Below are 21,086 nucleotides of genomic sequence, written 5' to 3' on the forward strand. Positions count from 1 at the left end.
GTGGGGCTTTGAGACCCTTGTGTCTTATAACCCCTCCTCCCCCTTCTTACCTCCTTGGCTCCACCTTGATAAGGGGAAGCTGTGTCCGGCTGTGCAGTAGAAACACAGCCCTCCTGCTCCCTCCTTGTTTTCCCCCACCTCCCCTCCTGCTCCCCCTGTCATGGCTTCCAGCCATCTGGTCTCCCTGCTGTTGCCACTGTCTGAGCTTTATTCTCTTAGACCCTGTAGCCAATGTTCACTTTCTACTTCCTCTGTTAACAACAATAATGCCTCCTAACTCAAGCTAGTACCTTCCCCTGGTCCCCAATATGCCTGCCAGTGTTGGAACACATCTCAGTGTCAGGAGACACCATGTAGCACTGCTCAGACTCTCCTAGGAGCCAGGCCTCCTTTAGGTACTTACTTTGTGAAGCTTCACTAGCTCCTTAGTACTAAAGGCAAGAGTTAATGCAAGACAAACATTTTATCAAGTGGTAGTCATGACCTGAATGTCTTTTGGCCAACAAACATTTCTTAAATTTCTGTTTTCAGGCCTTGTGAGTAGAGCTCCTAAATGGACCCTTCAGAGTTGAGTCGCCTTGTCCTGGTCCTCCAGAATGTTCATTAGAGTGTACCCCCAACTGTGAGAACAGTGCATAATGGTACTAAGGGGTTTTAAAGTCCTTGGACAGTGTTTAAAACAGCACATTGAAATTTTAATAATGTATTTGGTAGATCTGATAGAAATAATTCCAAATGGCGTTTCAGTTGTCATTTTTCCCCTCTTACAACTGATTCAGGCTTCAGTTGTCAACATGGGACAGTTATCGTCTCACCTTATTACCGATCCTGTGGAAATAGGATGCCAAATGAGCCTCCTTTGTATAGAATTATGTAAAACATTTATCATAAATGTGCAGAAATTTGCTTTTACATATCATTTACATATTATTTCTTCTATTCTTAATTGAGTCAAGGGAAGCATGGTTTTCCTATTGGCCAGTCTTTTCAGAAATAAAACATTGGCTTGCAAACTTTCCCTCTCCAACCCCCATGAGCCTATGAGAGCTTTCTTGGCCATGAACTCATGAAGTTTGATGGGGTCACATGAAAGAATAATTTAAGGTCTACGTATTAGTTTTTTACTCTCACTGTAACAAATTACCTCAAACCTGGTGGCTTAAGAACACAAATGTATTCTTTTACATTTCTGATGGTCAGAAGTCTGACACAGTTCTCACTGGGCTAAAATCAAGGTGACAACAGGGCTGCATTCATTCTGGAGGCTCAAAGGGAAATCCACTTCCCTGACTTTTCTGGCTTCTACAGCTCTCTGAATTTCCTCTTGCTTCAGAGCCAGCAATGTTGCATCTTTGATGGTTCTTCCACAGCTACGTCGCCCTCTGACTCTCCCCTCCACTTTTAAGGGTCCTCATGATTACGTTGGGCCCACGTAGATATTCCAAGATAATCTCCCTATCTCCAGGTCAGTTTTTGGCAACCCTAATTCCATCTGCAAACTTAATTCACCTTTGCCACGAAATAGAATGCATTCACAGGTTCTAGGGATTAGGACATGGGTCTCTCTGGGAGGCCATTATTCTGCTTCCCTCCATATGGATAAAATGGGAACTGGCAGACATGAAGAAAAGCAAGAGCATCCACCTGAGAATTGCTTCCCGGCCCAGGTGCACACATAAGAAAGAGCTAGAGAAGAATTCTTCTTGTGTGTATTTGCTGACCATCAAGAACCTATTCGTGACAGGAGTTGGCTTGTCACTGTCCGTGACCTGAGTTTGTGACAAGAGCCTCCAGGCCCTCTTGCCTCCGGAGGGAGGGAGAACATAGCTCTCACAGCAGATGAGCCAGCTCCAGTGGGCCGCAAGCGTTCAGCATGGTTTAAATGCAGAGAATTTCCCCTGGAGCTCAAAGGGGCTAGCTATCAGGGTTGGGGAGAATCTTTGAAACTGGAAAGGTGAAAATTCGACAAGTTCTCTTTTATCATTCAAATTCTGCTCCAATTGAGTGACTTACCATGTTGCCTCCATGACACCCTGCTCGCTGTTGAGAGGATGTGGCAACTCTGTTTTGCAGTCTGCATAAAGTGAGGTAGAGTCACAGAGAAGACACCTTGCACCTTGCTAGCTTAAGCAAAGAAGGATTTATTTAGGGTTTTTCATGGTTTACAGGATTGGTGGGAAAGCAGAGGAAACAGACCAGAGGCCCAGCTTCTAGGAACGACACCCAAAACCACACTATAGAACTGGCCACCAGAGTTGCTGCAGCTGCTGCTGCTCTTGGGGGGCTGCTCACTGATCCAGGAGTCCAACCCCAGAGTCATAGTCCCCGGGGCTACTCACCGCTGCCTCACTAGGAAGCTGCCTTCAGGGAATCAGAAAGCCGCACCACAGCTGCTGAAAGTGGAACTGTGACCTTGACCACTCTAAATTCACACCCCAAACTGCGTGCCTCGTGTCCAGCCCCCTGTTGCACTTAGCTCAGCTCTGAAGTCAGATGTTCCAGGAGGGAAGCTGTTTGGCAGAAGCCAACCACATCTGGACTCAGGCCAGAAGAGGTGGGGGGTGGGGAAGGAGAGCTCTCAGGAGAGCGCTGGGGGAGATGGTAATCAGCCCATGATGCCCAACGTCATCCGCAGTGAGTCAGCGAGAGGGCGGACGAGGTTTAGCTCCAGAAGCCCCGATAGGTCCACTACAGAAGGCGATGCCCCTGCAGGACGACCATCAGAATGGAATCTGAACCAAGACTGCAAAGTGCATGCCGCCTCATCCTCTTTTTCTGCTTTACGTCCTTTCTTTTTTAATAGCACTTCCTAAGCTTGTGTTGGCTTAATGTTTGAGTTGGCTCCTGTTTTAGCTGAACTAGTTCGCTCATTCCGGCTTTGCGGCCGCCCCAACGATACATGTACATATTTTGCCTGCGTATGGCTATCTTTTCCTTTTTTCCTTGAGGGAAAATATATCAGCATAGAGTCCATGGCATCAATCCAGATAAAACAGCACAGCAGAATGGCCACCACCGGCGGAGCTCTCTGGGTGACTCATGGGAATTGGGAATTAATGACCAAATGTAAACAGTGGAGGGGTGCCAACTGAGGCCCTCTTCTAGCAAACAGTCTCCTGTGGCATGTGAGAAAAAAAAGGCTGGGAAAAGCCCAGCTGTGGGCGCCTTGCCATCCCTTGCTGCTAGCTTACTGCCAGTGTTACTCGGGGTGCAGTTATGTCTGCTTTTTAGAAACAGCCTTTTCTTGCTTGTTTTTTCTACTGACCTCCTCTGATTGAGAGTCACCTATGAGATACAGGCGTCCTCCATCAGTCAGGGCTCAGGCCTATTTGCCATGTTGCAGAAGTGTTCCCAAACTCACCACCAGGGGCTCAGTGCCAGTGAGAGAGGAACTCAGGGGCGTTCCTAAAGCTTGCTGCCTTTTGCTTCCACATGCATAACAGCGAGTCCTTTGCTGACCTCACCTGACCAAGATCAAAGGTGGATGATACATACAGATGGATAATAGAGGAGAGGTGTAGCTAGAGATGATAGAGATGATGATGATGATGATGATGATGATGATGTGAAGATGTCACCACATCAGCTCTTTGGGGAGCCTGAACAATCACACAGTGTGGGCCACCAGGCCTCTCCTTTTCAGCTCTGGCTTCTGTAGAAGCTGCTGCTCAGAAGCTGCTGGAGGCATCAGCGACCTCGCAGGGTTGCTGCGGCTATTTCCCTCCCCGCCAGGGCCCCGTGTCTGAGCGTTCCCACAACCAAGCACCCCCAGTGCACCTGCACACACAATATTCCCTTCAAGTCTCAGAGCCCAAAGCAGCCCTGTGTCCTGGGCAAAAGCAGAGTGCCACTTTTCCCAAGTCTGTCACCCTTTTTCAACTGAGCCCTGAAGCAAGGTGGCATATGCCCAGAGTCTTGCAAAGAGCTTCCTGAAAGTTCCCTTGCAGCCTCTCTTTGCTGGGCCTGTGTGAGCTCTCAGCCAGGGTGGTTCCTCGAGTCCTTCTCAACAAAGTTCCTCCCCACCAACTCCCACCTACTATACCTACAGGTCTGTGTACATGGGTCCTCCAGCTATTGAGCATGCTCATGTGTGCTAGCATGTCAGAAAGCATAGTCTGGGCTAAACCAGAAGCCCCCACATTTGCCTGGATGGAAGAGACTAAAAGGTCAGAGACTCTGGGCAGGCTGGGGGAGCAGGGGAGGAGCTGGTGTGGAGAGGCTGGGAGAAGAGCTTGCCTTAGGCTGCCATATTCAGTTTGCAACTCTGCTAGACTCCAATGCCATGCTCCTCCATTCCCTCCACTGCCCAATAGCTTTTCTAAATCCCAATAAGACCCGTGTCTGGGTCTGGGACCGTGATACCTGGTGGCTGAGGTGGAGGCTCTGAGTTCAGCTACAGACTCAAGCGGGTCAGGAGTGTTTACAGGACCCATTTACCCTGCTCCAATGGGGGTGATGAAGGAATACACACACCTCTGCAAGTCCCAATATGCCAGAGGACAATCACTGGACCCAAATTGAAGACCGGAGCCAGCCCAGGAGACACTGACGCTGAATAGGGCTTAAACACCATTGAGGGCATTCTCTTTCATGGGTATTGCTGAGACGACAGATCAGAAAAGGCAAGATGCAGATGGAAACCTTTGCTTTGGCAAGTGGGGATTTTGTATTTTTCTGGAAGGTTGCATTGAATATAAGCCCATTGTAAGTCTCAAGTGTGGTACGAGTACACGAACCCAGAAAAAGTTCTAGACTTGACAGAGTTGCCATAATATGTCCTGCTCTTGCCACTTATGGGGCCTGGGGACAGACCAAATCCTCTAGTGCATGGCTCTCCAGACCTAACCTGTGGATCTGGTTCAGGCCACCCTCCATCCACACGCCTCTGGCCACAGCAGGGGACAGGGCTAGAGCTGCCCAGTAGGAGTCAAACCCCACAACAGACCTGTTAGGAATCTAAGATGTTTTCTAAATGTTGCAAACTGTCAGCCCACTAGTAAATTCTTAGTGCCAATGGTCAGGAAAAACACACAGATTGGTTAAGCAAACATCTCTCCACTTCTTTTGGTTGGCTTTTGCGTTTGTTCTGTGTGGCCGCTTTGGAGACTGGGCCTGAAGTCAAGAAGAGCTAGTCACCTATGCTTTGGTTAAAGCCCCATGGTTCTTCTTCCAAATCCAAGTCTAGAACTAGCAAAAGACCCAACTCTATGTGGCACTGGGCCTCCCAGGTGTCCTTCAAGGAGTAACTCCTAACACGAACTGCTTTGGGTTTTCAGAGTTTTTTCTGGAGGGAAAGTATGGGGAGGACTGCCTTATGCATGAAGTTTTTGTATCCACTCGCAGGAGCCTGTTGTTGCATTTCAATAAATGCCATCTGCTGCCTTGGTGCTTGGGCCTCTTTAAAGTTGTACACATTTATGTTAGTGAGGGGGGAAAAATTATTATTTCAACCACAAAAGTTATCTTTAAAGCCCAAACACCACACATTCTCAATGACCAGAACGTTTTCCTTCTCCGCATGCTTCCAGCTCCATATCCAGTCTTGTAGCAGGGTGCTCTGCTGCCTGGGATTGCAGCTCTCAGTAACAGCCACGCAGCCCCTTGATTCTAACTTGTTACTCATCAAGAAAGAGGTCTTTTATCACATCAGGAACCTGGAAAAAGCTCTCTCCCCTGTGGCCATGCTGTTAAATAATGATCTCGTGTAACCTAAGTAAAAACAGACCGGCTGCTAGAATGAGGCAAGTCCCCCCTTTCCCTCCCCGCCCCCACGCAGCCTGCAGCCTGAGCCCCCATCAGATGCAGGAGGGCTGTGAGCGGAGGGCCCCGCAGGGTCCTCGGTCTTTGTGAGAATGAGCCTGCCACACCCACCAGAGCCACCCTGGCGTAGTTTTGATGACACCACAGAATAATGACTGCAGAGCCTCTTTTAAATCACGTGTCTGGTTGCATTTAACAACAGCTCAGGAGGTCAAGGAGAGCCATGAGATGCAGCTGTTTTGAAAGCAGAAAGAAGACGGGCTCATAGTCAGGGCTCACTGCCAGCAGCCCCAGATAATGATTCTTCCACCTGCCCCTGTGGCCAAACAGGAGAGTGAGCCTGTGCATCCAAGCTCCCCGTTCTTTGTTTTCACTCATGTGTTTTCTAAATCTTCCATAACAAACACGCCTTTCTTTTCCTTTCACCCCTGACTCTGCTCATGTTCTGGGTCGTGTGTAGGTCAGGCTCTGGAGGATCCTAGAGCGGGTCACCCCATGGGGACAGATGGCACATACCGACCGGCCCACTGAGCCAGAGAGCCCGTGGGAGTTGTGCCTTCTCTTGACCCTCCATCAGGCTCCACAGGGGGAACATCTGGAACCCGTGGCATTACCTCTGCAAGCCAGCTCGCTCGGGCGCGGTCACCCATGGGGAACGCATCCACAGGCCCCTGCCTCAGAGCCTTGCCCCCAGCCTCCTTCCTCCGCCTGGACAGCCCTGCCCACATAGCCACGGCGCTGGTGCGCCTCAGCAGCGAGGCCTCCCGCCTGTCCCGCTGCATCTGTCACGCCCACCGCCACCTAACACCCTCTCCGTTCGCTTGCTTGCGTTGCTGTGGTCCATTTCCATCTTACCCACCGGACAGCAATCTCCGTGAGGGAAGAGACCAGGGTCTGCTTTCTTACCATTGCGGTAGCCTCAGCAACTAGGACATATGGTCTATGCTCAATGAAAGTCAGATTCTGCAGAGTGAAGATGCAATTGTTTTCTGCTTTTCTATCTAGCCTTCTATTCCACTCTGTTCTCACAGAAGCATTGACTGCTTTACAAATCAGAAACAAATCAATTTAACATGTATTTAACAATCTAATAGGGAGCACCCTTGTGCCTGGCGGTTGGGGTCCCTAATCATGTTTAGGTGTAAAGCCCTCTGAGGGGGTAATGAAAACACTGTGGATATCTTCCCTTGGGGGGACAAAACATACTTGTTCCTGTACACATATTTCTTCCACAGCTTCAGGAAGGTTCCCAGGCCCTCCTGCTCCTCAAACTAAGACTTAGCTTTAGATCAGTGACCCATTTTCTCCTTATGTCACCCTCCTCCCCCAAAGATGCCTCAGGATTGTTAAAGATGTCACTAAAATAACGTTTCTGTCTTTATGTGGACGCATCAGACACAGTGCTTACCACAACCTGGGTTTCTCACAGAGGGAATTTGCCACCTGCTTCTGCTGAATGAGGGGGCGACGGGCCACCCTGTGTGCACACCAGACCCGGTGCAGGCAATGGGCAGGAGGAGGAAGGTGGAGCATCACAGAGAGCAGGGCCTACAGGAGCAGGAGAAGCCTCCAGGCCCACCGGTGGGGCCTGCCTGTTACCATGGCCTGGGTGCTCATGACTGGACTGCTTGTTTGTCTCTTTTGCAATCCCATGAGGTCATATATGTTCTTAAAGTAACATTTTCCATCTCCTGAGTTGAGATGCCCTGAATGAGACTCAGTTCATCTCAACAAGCAGCCTGAAGAGCACAGTGCTGAGTCTGTCTCTACCAAAATCCTACAAATTAGTGTTTACATTTTGACTGCACTTCTCATTCTATACCCCCTAAATCCGCTAGCAACTCTCTTCACCTCTCCTTAGCTGTCCTGGTGTGGATCCCACATCCTGCTTTATAAACCTGAACCTCAGGCAGCCCGGGTGGTTCAGCAGTTTAGTGTGGCCTTCAGCCCAAGGCGTGATCCTGGAGTCCCGGGATCAAGTCCCACATCGGGCTCCTTGCAAGAGGCCTGCTTCTCCCTCTGCCTGTGTCTCAGTGTGTCTCTCATAAATAAATAAAATCTTAAAAATAAACCTGAACCTCTGTCCCTGGAACCAAGGGACACCAGGCAGCACATGGGTAGACACTAAGTTAATCCTTCTTAACTATTGGGGGTGCCTGCATGGCCCCCAATGGCATTCAAAGACTTTCCAGCCCTCAGCTCTGACTCCCAGCATCCTCCCCCCACATCTAGCCACCCTCAGCTCACAAAGAAGAAGCCATGACATCTCTGATGGCTTTTGGACCTTTTGGCTAGGAAAAGCGCTTTGCACTTGCTGCTAGAGGGATGGTATTACCACTATATAACCCCCCTTTTCAGTGGACTAGCCAGGAGCTAGACATCTGCCGGTTCAGTGGCTCTGGGAAGTGCACTAAAGAACAGCAGGTTGGAGGGGCTGGAGAGCAGGAGTTCTGTCCTTCCTTTAGTGGCTGTGTGATTGGGAGAGGTAGATTGACTTCTCTGGTCCTCAGTTCTGTCATCAGTAAAGTGAGGTCACCATCCTGCCTCCGGGGTGGTTGATAGACTCACATGTGATGAAGTGTGGCATCGCATCTGTGAGCAGCTAAAGCAGAAACAGAGCTATGTGCTCACAAACCACTTCACGTTTGCCCTTGCCTCAAAAGGTTATGCATCCAGCTCCCCTACTCCTAGGAGGAGCCATGGGACTGGCTCTCACAGGCTTCTCCCATGTGAAGGCTGAAATGAGGGACACCACATCTAAGCCTGGCCCTTGAACCAGCTTCCTCCACACTCTCCCTCATCCTCTTCTGCTAAAATCTGGAAGGCCATGTATTGGAATGATGGTTCCCCAAGGTGGAAGGAGCCAGATCTGTGTAGCAGGGCCCCTCCCAACCCCCAACCACATCAGGATGTGACATGAATGAGCAATAGACTTTTATTGTAACAAGCCACTGAGATTTCAGAATTTCTTTATTTTGGTGGCCTTGCTTGGCCTACCCTGATAGAGATGGCAAAAGGGAAGCCTGTATGCCAGATGTGTTTTGTTAGGGACAAAGCAAAAATTTTTTAGATTGGAATTTAAATGCTCTACAGTATATGCTTGCCCATTTGCCACAATCCCCACTACTCCCTATTGCTTTCTACCCAGCCACTTGGCACATTTACCTGCCTGTCTCCATTAAACATTTGAGTTTTCAGGCCTAAAAAGCTTTGGATTGGAATCATGTTTTGATGAATGCTTCAGATCTGTATTATCTTGTCCTGTAACATGTTTAGGAGGATAACAGAGGCTCATCGAAATAAAAGGAGTAGCACAGCCTGTCACGGAAGGGTGTGGGTACAGATAGCTGGGGTTATAAGATGTAGTATGGCATGGTAAGAAATCCGATGCTTTGGTTCTCTATCACTTAAAGGCAGCACGACATCCACCAAATTCCATCTCACCTCAATTTCCTCATTTTCAAAATAGAGATTTTATTTTTTTAAAGATTTTATTTGTCTATCTTAGAGAGAGCAGAGCAGGGGCAGAGAGAAAGAGAGAAAATCTGAAGCAGACTCTGTACTGAGTGCAGAGCCCAGCTTGGGGCTTGAACCCACAACCATGAGATCATGACCTGAGCAGAAACCAAGGGTTGGTTGTTCAACCAACTGAGCCACCCAGGTGCCCCCAAAATAGAGATTTTAAACGAACCCTCTCTGAGGTCTCCTTCAACTCTAGGATGCTGTATTCATCAGCTTGGGCCACCATAACAAAGCACTACAGAATGGCTTAAATGACAAACATTTATTTTCTTACATTCCAGAGGCTGGAAGTCTGAATCAACTGACCCAAGCCTGGGTCAGTTCCTGGTCAGAGCCCTCTTCCTGGCTTGTAGATGGCTGCCTTCTCCCTGTGTTCTCATGGGGCAGAGAGAGCTATTGTGTCAATGCCTCCTCATATCTGGGCACCTGACCCAGCATATGAGGCCCTGCCCTATGACCTCACTTAACCTTTATCACCTCCTCCTCATTTCTAAGTACACACATTGGGTGTTAGGGTTTTAACATATGAATGGGGGGGGAGTGGAGGGGAGGGGACTCAGGCATTCTGTCTGTAATAGAATCTGGTTTTTTCAGGATGTTCAGAGGAGGGAATGGATAAGTAGTATTTTTATGTGTCCAATGGGGTGGAGCAGGCAGGGAGGGTGATTGACCAGACTTGCTGAGTGAAGGGAATACTTGAGAGCTGAAGGTCTTCACTTTTATTAAAAATTGTTATCCTCAGGGCGCTGGGATGGTTTGTCGGCTAAGCATCCAACTCTTGGTTTCTGCTCAGGTTGTGATCAGGTTCTGCTTCTGAGATCCAGCCCTGAGTCCAGCTCCATGTTCAGCGGGGAGTCTGCTTACCCTCTCCCTCTCCCTCTGCTCCTTCCCGGCTCTCACATTCCTTTTATTTCAGTGAGCCACTGTTTTCTTCCTGAACATGTCATAGGGCAAGATAACACAGATCTGAAATAAATAAATAAGTCTTAAAAAAAAAGTTATCCTCATTCTAGACAGCTTTGGGCACAACATGTCATTCTGAGGTTGGCCTTGAAAGACCTCCCTGAGCTGGAGGAAAGTCAGCACTGCCCATGTGCGTCCCTGGCCTAGAGTCAGTGGGCGTGAGCCCTTTACTGGTTGTACTTCTGATTTTCTCTTCAATCCAGGATACAAGCACTCCCTTGGTACAGACGGTTGGCTTTTTCCATTTCTCAGATAAGGGGCAATAATCCTAACCCACTATCAAAAAACTCAAAGAAATAATTAGCTGATCCTGACCAAGAACTCTGAAATATACAAAGTATAAACCATGAAAGATTCTGAAATATGAAAGTATCTGTTTTGCAACACTTGGGTACGGCACTGGACACACTGTCCCTTTGTATGGTCTCTGCAAATTAAAAAGTCCAGCAACACCATAGGTAAGCTCAGAGTTCCCAGCCCAGTGCTATCTGTGGACTTGACGAATTAACCATTTGGTCTCCAACTGTACAGAATTCCCTGAAGCACCTCTGAGGCTGCAGAGAGAAATTTGGCTTATACTGGGTGTTATTTATAGTACTTTGATGACTTAGAAGAACATGCAATTTCACAGCAAGATACAGATCCTTGGTAAGACCATAGAGTTCAGTGAGAAGCCAGGCCTTCCTCCATCACATGTGCCTGTGTGACTCTGGACATGACATCTGACCTCTCAAGGCTCACACTCAGACTTTTGACAGTGGGAATGGGCAGGGAGGGAAATTTGACTAGATGAAAGCAAAGGAGCTCTTAGCAACTGCCTGCATTTTTAAGAGAAAGTGTATCAAAAGCTGAGCTAAAGCTATCTCAGCATGTCCAGGAAGGATGGCGGCCTTGTGTGGGGACCTGGAAGTCTCCCGGGTAAAAAAAGCACTAAAGGGTAGAGTTTGTTCAAGAGACCTGGGGTCTACTGAGGTAACAGTGTCTTCTTCAAACAGCCCTGTGCCTGGCCCATGGACACTGTGCAGATATCACAGCTAACATAAAATAGGAGCCCACAGGACGGCCACAAAACTCTGAGGCCAGAAACAGAGTGAGGCACATTTGAGAGAGAAGGGGTCTCTCATCATGGCAGGGACCCTGGCCCAGGGCCATGCAGCAGAAGGGGAGATACCACATGGGGCAGGACATGGGCTGACCAGTCCTTCTGAGGCTCCTTAGAGACCAAAGGGAAGAACCTGGTGTTGATCTGGCTGGCCAGCAATCTGTAGGAGCAGCTGAGCCAAAAAGGATTCCTTCTGTCTACTAAGATTAGGCTCCCCAAGGAGAGAAAGATGGTGTCTATGTGTTCCTGTTACAATTCCCTTTTCTTCTGTGCTCTGATAGCCTACATCAACCTTGGAAACTGGCTATTTATGCACAGACCTGTGTCATCCTTTGTAGCACAATGAAATGTGGGCACATAAGAGAGGCTGGGTCTAGGGGATCCAAGACACACTGGAAGCCAAGTCAGTGAGGATTCCTTGGAATAAGGCGGGCAGTAAACAGATATACACACGAATAAATGGAAATGGAATTTCTATTATCCAAACACCCACAACACCAGCAAGTTAGATTTATAGCAGGACTTGGGAAAGATGACTCCCTTGGTGAAAAAGCTTGCTTAGGTCTCCCTTAAGTGCAGGACACCTACTCACCACCCTCCAGCTGCCCCGAGCTCTCTTTTCTTCCTTTCACCTGCTCTTTCCCGCCTCCACTTCCTCAACACTCACTACCCATTAACCCATTGCAGTCAAGGTCACACCCCCACCTTGACTGGAAGACTTTCCACAGCCACAGATGACCTTTTCATTGCCAGATGCAATTTTTAACACACACTCCTTGAATACTCCTTAACTTCCCCGTGAAATTCTATCCTCTGTGTCTTTGCTGGCTCTTCCCCTTTCAACACAGCCTAAGTTCTTCACAAGATCCTGGCCCTGGCCCTCTTTTCCTTTCACCCTCTCTCTCCTGTCTCCTCAGCGATTCCATGCACACCAACTGCTTCTCATCTCACAGCCCTGTGCCCATCCCAAGCAGAGCTCCCTGTGCTGGTTACCCTCGCCAAGCTGCATTTTTGAACATTCGAACATTTCTTATACACCCTCAGTCACTCTCCAGCATTTCTCTTTCAAGCATCCAACTCAAATACTTGCTGCTTTAAAAAATACTTCTTGGGACACCTGGGTGACTCAGTGGTTGAGTGTCTACCTTAGGCTCAGGGCGTTATCTTGGGGTCCTGGGATTGAGTCCCACATCAGGCTCCCCACAGGGAGCCTGCTTCTCCCTCTGCCTATGTTTCTGCCTCTATGTCTCTCATGAGTAAATAAATAAAATCTTTAAAAAATAATAATTAAAAAATAAATAAATAAGAATACTTCTTTTTTCTTTATTCCTAAGAGATATTTTATTCCTTCTGCGTTCTGAAGGCACCTGAATAACTGAATTCTCCTTGATCCTTTACTCGATTTTTACTGTGATTCTACCTGCAAAACCCCTTGCCAAGAGTATACAAATGGGGATCTGAGCAAAATATACGGAATGGCTATTTGCAGACATTGGACAGCAGGCAGGAGGATGGTGGATCCCTGAGAGAGATGAGGTCTACAGGCTCTTCAGCTTTCTGCAGACAGCTGATGAAAGGGATCTTAGCAAAGATGGGGTCTGAGGAGATGGGAATAGGAGGAGTTGGGGTCAGTTGTAAGTTGTGGAGCTAGGGAAAAGGACAGGAAGGGACCAGGAAGAGAAAGAGTCTACCAGTTGGCATAAGGAGGCTCCTTAAGTTTGGTACTGAATATTAACCCTAGCAAATACAAAAAGAATGCCACAAGCAGGACAGGAACTGTAAGGGTGCCATAAACAGAATGCATACAGGGCCAGGACAGATTCAAGCTTCAACCAGAAAAAGTGGAGAGACCTGGTAAACACTGTTAAACTCCAAAAGGTTGAGTCTTTTCACACGCTGTTTCTGCATCTATTGAGATAATTATACGGTCTTCCACATAATGTGGTGCTAATACAGTGGTAAGGATTTTTACATCTATATTCATGAGAAAAAATGGTTAACAGTTTTTTATTCTCCTAATGTCTTTGTCAGATTTTGGAATTGGGCGATGCTAGCTTGGCAATGTTCTCTCTTCCTTTGTTTTTAGAAAGAATTTGTGTAGGCTTGGTATTACTTCTTCCTTAAATGCTTAATGAAATTCAATGTGGAAGCCTTCTGGGCCTGGAGTTTTCTTTATGGGGAAGGTTTTTCACTCTAAATTCAATTTCTTTAATAGATACAGGTGTGTTAAGAATTTCTAGTTTTTACAGTTTTGGTAATATATCTTTCAAGGAATTTATCTCACCTAAGTGGTTGAATTAATTGGCATAAAGTTGTTTATATTATTATTTTAGTATCCTTTCAATGTCTGTAGCATCAGTTGTGATACTTATTTACTTTGAGTATAATTTATCACTTTTTTGAGCTTCTTTAGCTCAGTGATTTAGAGCTTTTTATTTTTCAAATATAAGCACTTAAAGCTATAAACTTCCTGATAAACTTTAGCTACTTGCCACACATTTTTAAATGCTGTGCTTTTATTATTATTCTGTTAAATATAATTTTACAGTGGAGAAACTTAGGAGAGCCCACATTAATCCAATGAGCAACATGAACTTCATCAGTAATGGGATAAATGGAAATCCTGTGCTATCTGATACTATGTAATGAGAAGAACACAGCATTACTTGTGATATTCTTCCCAGAGTTGGCACAATCTGAATCGAAATATGGATCAGACAAATACACCTTGAAGGTTATTGTATAAAATAAATAGCTTCGGGGTGCCTGGGTGGCTCAGTTATTTGAGTGTCGAACTCTTGATTTCAGCTCAGGTCATGAGCTCAGGATGGTGAGATGGACCCCCACGTCAGGCTCAGTGAAGAGTCTGCTTGGGATTCTCTCTCTCCTTCTGCCCTTCCCACCACCCTTCACTGCTTAAGCACTCATGTGAGCACTCTTTCTCTAAAAAATAAGAAAAAAAAAAAGAAGAAGGAAAGAAATAGCCTGTAACCTTAAAATATTATAGTCAAAGACTGAGAAACTCTTCTAAAATGGAGATTAAAAAGATATGCCAACTAAAAGGAACATGTAATTCTGATTTGTATTCTTTTGGCATTGAGACATTGCTGGAATTTGGGATCTGAGGATTAGATGGTAGAAATGTATCAATATTAATATCCTGATTTGATGGTGTAATATAGGAAATACTAAATGTATTTGGAGTAATGGGCATTTCGGCAACTCAATCAGAAATGGTTTTAAAATGTTCTTTGGATTATACTTAAAATTTTTCTGTGAATTTTTTTTCTGAGTTTTTAAAAAATTATCTCCACTCCAAAGGGAAAAGTTTTACTGAGAGAGAAAAAGCTATACACAAAAGAGTAGCTACTTTATGATTCTGTTTACATTATATTATAGAACATACTCAAAGTTAATCAGTCTATGGTGACAGAAACAGTTCAGTGGTTACTGAGGGGTAGGGATGAGAGACTGCAAAGTGGCAGAAGGAAACTTTTGGGGCTGATGAAAATGTTCTGTTTCTTGATTGTGATGATGTATACATGTATACACATTTGTTAAAAATGGATGCATTTTATCGAATATAAATTATATAATAAATAAAGGTGATTTTTAAAAATCAGAATATGGTCTCTGTCACCATTTCCCCTGAAAGAATCAGAAGTCTTTGGGGAAATGGCTAATTTTTGTCTGAATCAGGTCCAAGATGAGCCTGGGACACCTTGTGTTACTAGAAAGTAAGGAAACTTTCAAATATTAATGGGGTCATATCAAAGGGACATAAGAGACCTCTTGAAAAGGGCCCACTTGCCAAAGTCACAACAGTTTAATCATCAAAAAATATAGTAATTATGATGGTTGAAATATATTGAATCAGTGAAAATCTGCTAATTCACAACAAAATTTTTGAAAAAAAAAGTAAAGAAAACCCATTTATCACCCCATTTGAGTACATATTAAAACAATGCCTCACTTTGAAAATGGACAATTAAAGAGAAAGAGGTAAGCATTTTCCTGCCTTTAGTAGTCCATGGATTTTGAGATATTCGAGCAGTCTCAGTGAATGAGAAAAAAAAAATGATACTTTAAGAATGCCAACTTATATAGGATGAATTATAGAATTATTTAAAAAATCATTTCAGGGGCACTTGCGTGGCTCAGTCAGTTAAGTGTCTGCCTTGGGGTCAGGTCATGATCCCAGGGTCCTGGGATTGAGCCCCATGATGGGTTCCCTGCTCAGTGGGTAGTCTGCTTCTCTGCCTCTTCCCTGGATTGTTCTCTCTCTCTCTCTCTTTCTCTGTCACTCACTCTCTCCCTCTCTCGAATAAATAAATAAAATATTTCAAAAATCATTTCATATGTTTTAATTTATCAGTTGATGTTAAAGCCATTATGAGAAGAGTTGGTGGAGAACTAACTATACATTCAGGAATACCTCAGGGAATGTAGTCATAATGGGAAAATACATCTATAAAATAGAGAGATTAGACTTTGATAACTCTAATCCAGTCATGGGTCAAGCAGGTATGATTGGGTTTTGTGACCAGCTGCGACCTATTCTAGCTAGCAGTGTTCAGATATAAGCTTCATGAAGCACACAAAATAGTCTTCCAGAAAATAGGATGTCTTACAGGCTTAAGTCCCTTTGACAAATCGGTATAATCTTAAAAGGGACTCTTCTAGAATAAAGGCGTCTTAAGGGACATAAAAACAAGTTACCATGCTGGATTTAATGCTGTTTAGACAAAGCAGCAGTAAATGTAATGTTTTGGCTAATTGGAAGAATCTGAATATGACCTGATCATTCTTTATGAATTAGAAATTTATTGAAATGGAAAAGTGAAGATCATTGACTGAAAAAAATTACAGTACAATATATACAATTAGATCTGATTTTCATTAAAGACACATCTATACACATGTGTTATGTGTGGGTGAGTGAAGATAGATAATAGACTTACAGTAAAATCTCATTTTGGCTAAAAAAAATTAGGCACTGTGTATGTATGGATGTATCTTTACCTACCTAATATATACAAACGTATTTGTTGTATATACAGTATTATCCTATTTTGGTTAAAAAATTGTATATATGTGCACACACATACATATATAGAAAAAAAAGCCAGGAGTATATGCCTAATCTATTAGGCATAAACCTAGTCTATATCTCAGTGGTGGGAATATATCATTTTTATCATATTTTTATTTTTTAACTTTAAAAAACTTAGTCCTTACAAAGTACACATGCAGCAACTTACATAAAAAATAATGTAGCTGGGTGTTGGGAAGGACTCTGCTATACACAATTGCTCAAAGATCTGGCTCTTTCCATCCTAGGAGCCACCATCCCCAACACATAGCCTTCCAGGTTGTGACAGAAGGGGATGAGAGTGAAAGAGTGTGCAAGACAGCTGGTTTACAAGACAGGCTTTTATCACAACCAAAAGTTATTGTCTCAAAAAAGTTTTTATTCTGACCATGCTTCTGCATTATGTTAGTGCAAAGTGCAGGCTCTCACTCATTCTTGCCTAAAATATTGCAGTAGATCCCATCCTTAATCTTAAACCACCACAATCCATCCTATGGCTGGCTACCAGGTTAATCCCCCTAGGAGGGAAATATCAATGGGGGGACTCCACTGATGCATGTACCTCTGCAGTTCCTACCTACACTGTGGGAGGTCTGATATTCCATTCCTCCAGGACGGGGTCCTGACCGGCATCTCTGAGCACCTCCCGAGTGCCCCTGCAGCCCGCAGCCTGCTGAGCCTGCCCACCACCCCTTACCCTGCTTCGCCCTGGCTCCTGGGCCCACAGTCCTGCTTCAGGCACCCGGATGCCCCTGCGGGAATCCTGCCCCTGCCCCGGAGCTTGCATGCCCACCACCCTATAAGCACCTTCCCTCTGAGACTTTGCATTTTATTTATAGGGTGTTTGTTTGTTTGTAAGAGAGAGAGCATGCAAGAGTGAGCAGGGGGCAGGGGCAGAGGGAGAGGGAGTGGGACAAGCAGACTCTGTGCTGTACAGGAAGCAGGCCCACAGGCTGGACCCCAGGACCCTGAGAACATGACTTGAGCCAGAATCAAGAGCTGGATGCTTAACGGACTGAGCCACCCAGATGCCCCTTTTTTATAGTTTCTAATGTCAACATGGATGTGTGCTGTCTCCCTGAATCAGATATCACCTTTTTGAATGCAGATATTCTTATTCAGTTGCGCATCATTCGTGGAGCTGGTTCTATTCTTTTGCAAAGTAGTTCCAACAAATAGTAAATAGATGAACAAATAATGTTCTCTAATTAAGAGAATATCCTCATTTGAATATTTTACCTAAGCTCTAAAATAACTATTTAAGGACAAAATATTATACTTTTTCCCCCCTAAAAGGGATAGAATGTACCCCTCCACACTCATATTTCTTAGGGAACCAAGATCAATAAGTGGGCGTGAATGAGGGACCTTCTCTGATTGGTGGGGAAGAGCGGATGTCAAAATTGGTTCAGAGGACTCATTTGTGTTTCCTCTTTTGAAATTACACTCTTAATGCTTGCTAGATAAGGTAGGATTATCCTGTTTCTCAGTCACTTTGTCTACCCCTTGTAACTACCAGACTGCCCACTGCTCTCCTCCAACTTTGCAAATCCCTTCAGGCTTAGAGATAAGGGCTTGTGGAGGAGAGGAAAGAGCCAGAAGTCTCAGTCACCAACAGGAAAAGGGTTCTTTTCTGTGGAGCAGATGGAGGCAGTGGTCCTGCAGGGAGGCAATGACAACAGGAAGGGGAACCGTTAAAACAACCTTTAACCTTAGGAAGCCAAATGCAATCGCACTGAGTTTCCCTTAGTGCCAAAGAAAGAGTGAAAAAATAGTACAGACCTCCCTCCCAGAGTTGTGGCTGCGCTCAACGTGAAGAACCCCAGAGAATTCTCCAGAGCATCCTGCCCACAGGCCAGAGCTTTGGAGAGAAAGAGGGTGGCTGTCTCCACCATCAGCCCAACAGGCATTCCAGGGCAGGGCCAGGTGTCACAATAGACGACATTCTATCAGGAAGTAGGGCAGCCTCTTGAGGTAGGCATTGTGTGCTCTCTGTGTTACAGATGAGAACACAGGTCTAGAGAAGGTCCTCATTGTGGGCTGAATTGTATCCCCTGCCTTCAAGATTCATACGTTGAAACCCTAACCTCAGGACCTCAGAATGTGACCGTTTGAAGGTAGGATCTTTAAAGAGGTAACTAAGGTAACATGAGGCCTTCAAGGTACCAATCTGACTGGTCTCCTTATAAAAAGAGATTAGGACACAAACACACACAGAGAAGACCCAGTGAGGATGGCCATCTACAAGCCCAGAAGAGGCTCAGAGGAAACCAACCTTGCTGACACCTTGATCTCTGACTTCTGGCTTCCAGAATGTGAAGAAATAAATCTCTGTTTTTAAGCCACCCAGTGTGTGGTATTTTGTTATAGCAGCCAGGACTAGAAATGAGTAGAGCTAAGATTTGAACCCAATAAATCTGACTTCAGAGACTGCCCTCTGAACCATACCATACCTTCTTCCTGCCCCAAATCTACCAGATCATAACTTATAAAGTGTGGCCTGACTTCTGTGGCTTTCAGGAAAACTCCCAAAAAAGACTTCCTAAAGCTGGGTGTAGGATTATCTCCATAGCCTCCTATCTTCTGAGAATAAGCTTGGTAGGTTAAGAGACCAAGACAAAATCCAGGGAATATTAGAAAGGGGACACTTCCGTTACCCTCTTGTGTATCCGTGGAGCTCCAACGCTCTAACACTCCTGGCCTCTCTTGGCCCGTGTACATTCTCATTCTTCCCTAAGGGAGAAGCAGTTTAATTTAATCAGTAAATATGGGAGGAGTAACTACATTTCTTCCCAGCCTCATGAGTTCTTCCTCATGGGGCAAGCTGACTGGCAGAGAGCATGCATTCTCTGATCTTCTGTGCCTGAGTCTTGCTGGGGCAGCCCCCTCAAAATGGGGAAATCTGGTCTCCTCATGATGTCTGTGCCTGGCTAAGAATGACGCCTCATTCTGACTTGTGGTTAGCAGGCACATTTTACTCTTGACTTAACTATGTCCCAAAATTAAACCCATGAAAAAACCCAACACATACAACAAGCCCCCATGATGATGCACAGTAAAGTTTGAGAAGCTCTGACCTAGAAAATATGCTTTTTTAAAAATTACCCTTGAGTCCCAACCACTGAGAAAGGGGCTAAGCAACAAGATCCAATAATTAAAGTCTTCTGGCCCTAAGAAGCAGCTTAACAATGCCATCATATACCATGAACGTTCAGCTTTTCTTCAGTGAATTTTCTTCCACTGTAAAATGAACATGCTAGACTTTGCTTGAGGCTTCCAAGGACCCTTCTGCCAGACATTCAGAGCCTGGTCTCTAACAACAGCAGAATTTCCTGAGAGGCAAAGTTTGTAGGCACTAAGACAAACACTATCCTTTGTATGGTTTAGGATTTAATTGGAAAGAAAAGAGAACACATCTGTGAAACAGTGGGACAGGGCAGTTGGCCCAAATCAGAGGCAGTTATAGACTATAAGAGGACTACAAGGAGACACAGAAGTTCAAGGAACCAGTAGTTAGGGCAAACTCAGGGAAAAGGACGCTTAGCCATCAGGGTCGATGTCATGGCACTAGGAATGCTTTCTAACAGAGACCTGGGAAGAGGCCTGGCCAGCGCCAACAATTTGAGCCATCCAAGGACTTAGTTTCAGTTGTTGATGAGAAAATACTGAACCATATTTCTAGAAAAAGCTTTAAATTCTTAACATTCTCATCATCACCTGGTATTTCCAGAGCATGTTTTCCTTTGATTTTTGCAAGCATCCTGAGCAGGCAGAAATACCTCACAAGGAAAGAAGGCTGAGGTATGGGGTGATATGCAGCTCTGGACTCCTGGCGAGGCCATCACACCCACGTCACAACATGGTTGTTTGTCTAACCAGCCCTGGTTCATCCTCCTCAGCAGCCCAATGCCAAATGGCAGGAACTCACCATGGTATCCCCAAGAATGTGGATGGGGTGGAGATTTCTGTGCCAGCATCACCAATTCTAGTTTTTCCTAGGTGGCTTTCTGAGAGATCAAGCAGATAGACCTAAAGAACTCATAATTTGTCTCCTTCATACCTGCCGCACCCAGCTCCTCCCTCACTAAGGAGAAGGAATGTTCCTCTGCAAAACCCCTAGCAACTCTTGGCAGGAGCAGCCCAGATGAGGCAGCTCCATGGCCATCAATCATCATTATCATTCTTACAATCTTTATCATCATCTAGAGGAAAAGGGGCTGTGTGTTTTGTTACATCTGACTGACAGATCCATTTATACAACTGTCTAAAGACTAAAAGGAAAATGCTCATTTGCTCTGAACAGAACCAAAAAACCCCACAGACTATCAAATTCAAAATAAACTGAGCTACTGATTTTAATATTAAAATTAAAATGTGAAGTTAAGACTGCAAAAACTGGGAAGGGCTGGCATGTAGCAAGATACTGAGGGGTCCCCAGCAGGATTGCCCTGGGGTTGCAGTGATGAGAGAACATTTCTTTCTCCATTGTCATCTAACTTTATTCTTAAAGACCCAAATGTCTCTGACTTCCCAAACCAATCATTTGCACATGAATGGAGGATCTGGGCAGCAGAGTGGCCTAAATTAGACACACCCAGGCTTAGCACCACAAAGAACAGGAATTCAAAACAATTAGGAAGAGTCGGG

The 21,086-nt window shown here is 45.4% G+C and overlaps 2 long non-coding RNA genes across 2 annotated transcripts; one reads left to right on the plus strand and one right to left on the minus strand.

The window, feature by feature from the left end:
- Positions 1-9,894: 9,894 nt before the first annotated feature.
- Positions 9,895-18,350, minus strand: LOC144312193 (uncharacterized). The gene is made up of 2 exons (XR_013377639.1): positions 18,222-18,350; positions 9,895-10,248 (listed from the first exon to the last, which is right to left on the minus strand). It is a non-coding gene; the product is annotated as an uncharacterized LOC144312193 (long non-coding RNA).
- A 38-nt stretch (positions 18,351-18,388) lies between these two features.
- Positions 18,389-18,784, plus strand: LOC144312195 (uncharacterized). The gene is made up of 2 exons (XR_013377641.1): positions 18,389-18,556; positions 18,633-18,784. It is a non-coding gene; the product is annotated as an uncharacterized LOC144312195 (long non-coding RNA).
- Positions 18,785-21,086: the final 2,302 nt, after the last annotated feature.

Source organism: Canis aureus, chromosome 4 (genome assembly GCF_053574225.1).
Source record: "Canis aureus isolate CA01 chromosome 4, VMU_Caureus_v.1.0, whole genome shotgun sequence".
Classification (NCBI taxonomy): Eukaryota; Metazoa; Chordata; class Mammalia; order Carnivora; family Canidae; genus Canis; species Canis aureus.